This window comes from Pongo pygmaeus, chromosome 10, assembly GCF_028885625.2.
Source record: "Pongo pygmaeus isolate AG05252 chromosome 10, NHGRI_mPonPyg2-v2.0_pri, whole genome shotgun sequence".
Classification (NCBI taxonomy): Eukaryota; Metazoa; Chordata; class Mammalia; order Primates; family Hominidae; genus Pongo; species Pongo pygmaeus.
This window is the reverse complement of record NC_072383.2, coordinates 96,746,814-96,754,080: the sequence shown is the minus strand read 5'-3', so window position 1 is coordinate 96,754,080 and position 7,267 is coordinate 96,746,814. Positions and strand designations below refer to the sequence as shown.

Sequence of the window (7,267 nt, the reverse complement as noted above, 5' to 3'; positions counted from 1 at the left end):
TTCTTCACAGAATTGGAACAAACTACTTTAAAGTTCATATGGAACCAAAAAAGAGCCCGCATCGCCAAGTCAATCCTAAGCCAAAAGAACAAAGCTGGAGGCATCACACTACCTGACTTCAAACTATACTACAAGGCTACAGTAACCAAAACAGCATGGTACTGGTACCAAAACAGAGATATAGATCAATGGAACAGAACAGAGCCGTCAGAAATAATGCCACATATCTACAACTATCTGATCTTTGACAAACCTGACAAAAACAAGAAATGGGGAAAGGATTCCCTATTTAATAAATGGTGCTGGGAAAACTGGCTAGCCATATGGAGAAAGCTGAAACTGGATCCCTTCCTTACACCTTATACAAAAATCAATTCAAGATGGATTAAAGACTTAAATGTTAGACCTAAAACCATAAAAACCCTAGAAGAAAACCTAGGCATTACCATTCAGGACATAGGCATGGGCAAGGACTTCATGTCTAAAACACCAAAAGCAATGGCAACAAAAGCCAAAATTGACAAATGGGATCTAATTAAACTCAAGAGCTTCTGCACAGCAAAAGAAACTACCATCAGAGTGAACAGGCAACCTACAGAATGGGAGAAAATTTTCGCAACCTACTCATCTGACAAAGGGCTAATATCCAGAATCTACAATGAACTCCAACAAATTTACAAGAAAAAAACAAACAACCCCATCAAAAAGTGGGCGAAGGACATGAACAGACACTTCTCAAAAGAAGACATTTATGCAGCCAAAAAACACATGAAAAAATGCTCACCATCACTGGCCATCAGAGAAATGCAAATCAAAACCACAATGAGATACCATCTCACACCAGTTAGAATGGCAATCATTAAAAAGTCAGGAAACAGCAGGTGCTGGAGAGGATGTGGAGAAATAGGAACACTTTTACACTGTTGGTGGGACTGTAAACTAGTTCAACCCTTGTGGAAGTCAGTGTGGCGATTCCTCAGGGATCTAGAACTAGAAATTCCATTCGACCCAGCCATCCCATTACTGGGTATATACCCAAAGGACTATAAATCATGCTGCTATAAAGACACATGCACACGTATGTTTATTGCGGCACTATTCACAATAGCAAAGACTTGGAACCAACCCAAATGTCCAACAATGATAGACTGGATTAAGAAAATGTGGCACATATACACCATGGAATACTATGCAGCCATAAAAAATGATGAGTTCATATCCTTTGTAGGGACATGGATGAAATTGGAAATCATCATTCTCAGTAAACTATCGCAAGAACAAAAAACCAAACACCGCATATTCTCACTCATAGGTGGGAATTGAACAATGAGAACACATGGACACAGGAAGGGGAACATCACACTTCGGGGACTGTTGTGGGGTGGGGGGAGGGGGGAGGGATAGCACTGGGAGATATACCTAATGCTAGATGACGAGTTGGTGGTTGCAGCGCACCAGCATGGCACATGTATACATATGTAACTTACCTGCACATTGTGCACATGTACCATAAAACCTAAAGTATAATAATAATAATAATAATAATAATAATAATAATAATAATAATAAAAAAGGAAGTAGCACAGCTGATTTTCCAGAGAAATTTGGTGCCCTGTGTATGTGAATATAGATAATAAATATAAATGAGGTAGATAGCTCAATTGACTACTTGTAATTCAAGCTTCCTCAGATTGTCCATGAACTCATGATATAAGAAGAAATCCCTAAAATATAGTGAATGGAGATGAAATATGTTAAGGTTTGGTTTCTAGAGCAAATGTGAAATGGAAGGAAAATGCAGTTGTTGAAATAATTCAGGTCAATTGCATATTGGAGAGACTAAACAAACAAAAAAAATGACCAAGAGAGAATGGGAAAGGTAAGAAACATGAGACACTGGTTTTGACCCATACAAGATGAAGGGCAATAAAGCACATTAAATTCACAAGGAAAGGGTATAGGGTATAGGTCAGGAAGACTCATCTTTGTTTAGAGAGCCATGCCTCTGAATTACTAATGAACAATTTGGAAGATAACACTAGAGTTTGATTTATGCTCACAGAGAAAGACTTGGCTTTCAGACTAAGGAGCCAGCAACAATGGAAAGCCTCAAGGTAGAATTTGAGACTGTTCTCCTGTCCAAGCTCCAGATCAGTGGCAAACAGAGAAATGGAATGATGCACATTTTGGTCTTATAATGCCCACAGGAGATCTCTTCCCTGTTTGTAATCTTGAAGAAAACCCCTGTCTGTGTCAAGACCTAATCATCATGAAGTGTAGGGTGGATACAGACATATGTCTGCTGAATTCAAAGTTCTCAATAACCAGAAAGTTATTTCTCCTCAGCAGCCATGACTGAGGGGAGAGAGAGTAGGAAAGTATCCTCTTGGGTTGGGAGACCAGGCAAACTCCCCTGGTCCCTTTTGGGTCTGAGGCAGAATGTGGGAAGAAGGGAATGTTCTTTAGCTACTTATTTTCTTTCAAACCTGATTTTCTTTCAACCTTTAGGGTGTGGGTCAGTGTAAAAAGCCCTGAAGGTTACTCAGAGTCCAGCCATAAGATTGGGCTTCACAACCTATACCCGTGAAGTGTTGGATGATGCCTTCATTGAAGGGGTTGGGATCTTGAGCATGCAGCTCCACTTTTTAGACCCTATGGGCTGTCCCATGAGGAGAGGCAAGTTTTGACTGCTGGGAAAGTGTGTTAGTAAGGGTTTTCTAGAGAGTCAGAACCAGGACACACACACACACACACACACGTTCTGTAGAACAACGTTTCAGTCAACAATAGACTGCATATTGATGGTGGTCCTATTATTGGCTTATCATGGAGCTGAAAAATTCCTATCACCTGGTGATGCTGTAGCCATTGTAATGTCAGAGCACAATGTGTTACCCATATGTTTGTGGAGTTGTTTGTGTAAAGAAACTACTGAGCTGTCAGTCATATAAAAGTATAGCACTTATGGTTATATACAGTATATAATACTTGATAATGATACTAAAATTACTATGTTACTGATTTATGTACTTATTATATTATCGTTTTTACTGTTATTTTAGAGTTCTCCTTCTACTTATATAACATTAAAGTTAACTGTGAAACAGCCTCAGGCAAGCCCTTCAGGAGGTATTTCAGGAGAAGGCATTTTTATCATAGGCAATGACAGCTCCATGCGTGTTATTGCCCCTGAAGACCTTCCAGTGGAATGAGATTTGGAGGTGGAAGAGAAGGCTGTTGACGACCCTGACCTTGTGTAGGCCTAGGCAAATGTATGTGTTTGTGTCTTAGTTTTTAACAAAAAAATTAAAAAGCAAAGAAAAAAATTGAAAATAAGAAAGCATATAGAATAAGGATACAAAAAATGCTATATAGCTGTACAATGTGTTTGTGTTTTAAGCTAAGTGTTATTATGAAAGAGTCAAAAAGTTAAAAAAGTTTATAAAGTAAAAAAATTACAGTAAGCTCATGTTAATTTACCATTGAAGAAAGAAAAATTAAAAACATAAATTTAGTGTTACCTAAGTGTACAATGTTTATAAATTCTACAGTACAGTAATATACAGTTTTGTTCTAGGCCTTTGCATTCACTCACCACTCACTGACTCAACAAGAGCAACTTCCAGGCCTGCAAGCTCCATTCATGGTAAGTGCCCCATACAAGTATACCATTTTAAAAAAACTATACTATATTTTTACTGTATCTTTTTCTATGTTTAGACATACAAATACCAATCACTGTGTTACAATGGCCACAGTATTCAGTACAGTCACATGCTGTACAGGTTTGTAGCCTAGGAGTAATAGGCTATACATGTAGCCTCAGAATGTAGTAGGCTGGACCAATCTAGGTGTGTGTAAATATAACACTGTGTGATGTTCACACAACGATGAAATTGCCTAGCAAAACACTTCTCACAACGTATTCCTGTTGTTAAATGACACATGACTATCTATCTATCTATCTATCTATCTGTCTATCTATCTATCTATCAGCGAGACTGTGAGAGAGAGAGAAATAGAGGAGAGAGAGATTTATGTGAAGGAATTGGCTCATCCAACTGTGGGACTGTTCACTCTGAAATTCATAGGGCAAGCCGGCAGGCTGGACATTCCAGCAAGAGTCAGTGTTGTCTATCGCAATCTGAAGGCCATATGGAGGCAGAATTCCTTCTTCTTTGGGGGAACCTCAGTCTTTTTTCTTAATGCCTTGAACTGATTGGATAAAGACTACCCACATTATAATGGGTAAGCTGCTTTACTCAAAAAGGACTGATTTAAATGTTAATCACCTTTGAATAATACTGTGTTAGTCCATTCTTGTGTTACTATAAATAAATACCTGAGTCTGGGTAATTTATAAGAAAAGGTTTATTTTAGCTCACAGTTCTGCAGGCTGTGCAGGAAGAATCGTGCTGGCTTCTGCTTCTGATAGGGGCCTCAGGAAGCTTCCAATCATAGTGGAAGGTGAAGAGGAACCAGTGTATCACAAGGTAAGAGAGGGAGCAAGGGCTGGGGGAGGTGACACACTCTTTTAAACAACCAGATCTCTTGTGAACTACCAGAGTGAGAACTCACTCATCACCAAGGGGATGGTGCTGAGCCATTCATGAGGGATCTGTCCCCGTGATCCAAACGCCTCCCACCAGGGCATTACATTTCAACACGTGATTTGGAGGGGACAAACAACTAGGTACCATGACCTAGACAACTTGACACATACAATTAACCATAGCAGGAAGGGAGGGAGAAAGGATGTTTCCTCTCACATTCCACCTCTTTTTCCTCCTCCTCTCCAGCACCTGGGCAGCATCTGACCCCTCAGTGGAGGCAGTGGTGTGTCACAGGTGTTAATGTTCAAAGCTTGGCACTGGTGGTTGCATCAAAGGAAAGAGACCAGAAACTGTAGCAGCACAACAGGGAGCCATCCATGCCCCATGAGGATGGGAAGAGGATCTCTACACACACTTCCACCATAAAGGGGGCTTGAAATTAGAGTAGGGGTGGGTGGGTGGAAGTGGAGCAAGATGAAATTCCAGAAATACAACTTGGTGAGACCCTCAGAGATCTGGGATTTTATTTTCCCTTTGGTAGTCCTGGCCCCAGGAGACCCAGGTCTTGTGGAAGGCTGGAGGATTTTTGTAAGACTTCTTTAAGGTGCTATAATCAAGAGCTTTTGGACATATCCATGGGCGATGCATTAATACCACTCCAGCGCCTTAGCTTCCTTACTCAGCTGCGATATACTGAAACAGAATTCTGAGCTGCAACAATGGGATCAACTGATTTTGTTGTTAAGTAGCTTCTAAGAGCATTTTGAAGTCTCAAAAATGCCACTGAGGAAAAGCTCTTCTAATCCTCTTCTCCTCTTTCCAGCTGCCCCTCTCTGTTGGCTGCAGAAATAGATTAACATTTGTTAGACCTCCATTGTAAGCAGTCAAGCAAGCAATCGGGCATTTTATCTTTGGTATTTGATTGAAGGTAGAAGGTATTTTTCATTTATATTTTTGCCTGAAGGGAAAGGGGAAGCAGATAAAAAGAAGAAGAGGCATTGCTCTTATGTACTTCTCTTGGATATAAAAGTTGTAATCTAATGTCGTACTCCAGCTCTTTTCAATTCAATGAATATTCCTCCATTATCTGACAAAACACCCAGTGCTGGGATATGGGTACCTGACATGTAAGGGAATGTTGCAGAGGTAATAAATTTGTGTCAAACATTTTCTAAGTGTTTATAAATTTTCTTGCCATGCTTTATTCTTACCTTCAAAAAAAATGGATTTATGTATTTATTTTAGCATCCACTTTGAAAATAAACTTAAGTTACAAGTCAACAATTAAGAGAGATTACAATTAACTTATTCCAGGTTAAAGATAAAGATGCAAATCTTTATTCTTCCAATTATTCCAATACTGCAGACAATAAATAGCAAAGGCACTATGTGGAGGGATGATATTAAAATAAATAGACGTGTGTGTGTGCACAAGTAACACTTCTTTCTAGAAAACTCATGTATACTGAGTACAAACTGCAGTATTGGATGTACTGAAATGTAGTAATAATACCTCCTATTTATTTGGAACTTTAGATTTTATAAGTACACTTCTATACTTTGCTCATTTAGGGTAATTTTTTCCAGTTGAGCAATCCTCTCAGCTCCTGGGTTTTCAGAGATGGAGAAAACCTCCCTTGTGTATCCTGAGGATTAAATTTTAGACCATGGAAATGAGATGGAAAGTGAAAATCAAAGAATTGGCTGTCAAATTTTTTTTTCATTACAGTATTTTTTTTTTCTTCAGACAATTTAATGGAAGAAGTCAGAAAAACTTTTCCGTGAATAATTTTCATATTTCTGTTTTTTGACATTAACCGGTTGGTATGGGAGGAGTTTAGAGGACACTGGTCAGGTTTGCCTGAGGCACAGTTATTGAGAGAAGGCTGTAGTATTTGACTGGAGTAAAGGGAAATATATAATATTATCTAGATTTGAACTAACTGTGCCAGTCAATGTCAAACAAGGTTTTTAAGACAAAATGGGAGAGAAACCATAAAGGTAGATTGACACGGGTTCTGGGAATGACCAGAAAACTGATAACTAAATGTTTCTGTATTCTGCCTTCTGGTTCTTCTTAGAGTTAAACTAAGAAGAATTTGCAGGAACTATGCAAGGAAAACATATTTATATAAGTTTGTTTATCATGTATACATAATATGTGTATAAATACACATACATATTAAACATAAAAAAGTTATTATAAAAACAATCCATGTTTATTATGGTAAAATTAGGAAATACAACTTAATAAAAAGAAAATAAAATTTCTAAACCCATCCACCTGGAAATAATTTAATTTTTTCCTTCATATCTGTGTATCATATACATAACACGTAAAAATAAATCATTATTTTGAAGCTAGTGGTAGAATTTATTTTAGGGAGAGGACAATTTTTGTTTAAGAAAATTCTATGATGGACTTGTCAGGCATGAAAGAGGAAGCCCAAGGATAGTGCTTTGTGGAGAACATTGCCATGCTCACCAATATCCAGTTTCTTCCTTCTGGATCCTGTTGCAGCTAGGCAAAGCCATGCCAGTAATTCTGGCCAATGAGCTGTGAATGAAGTGATGGTGGGTGGGTGTGTGTGTGTGTGTGTGTGTGTGTGCTGTTTTTCTAAAACAGAAATCAGGGAGCGAGAGCTCTGTGTGTTTCCTTTTTGCTGGTGTGCTGGAGCCAATATGTGTATCTCTTCTCAACTCAGCATTCAATG

At 38.6% G+C, this 7,267-nt stretch overlaps 1 long non-coding RNA gene across 1 annotated transcript; it reads left to right on the top strand.

The window, feature by feature from the left end:
* The first annotated feature begins 3,577 nt into the window (after positions 1–3,577).
* LOC134737612 (uncharacterized) lies at positions 3,578–4,954 on the top strand. Its single transcript, XR_010122672.1, has 3 exons — positions 3,578–3,646; positions 4,381–4,493; positions 4,800–4,954. It is a non-coding gene; the product is annotated as an uncharacterized LOC134737612 (long non-coding RNA).
* Positions 4,955–7,267: the final 2,313 nt, after the last annotated feature.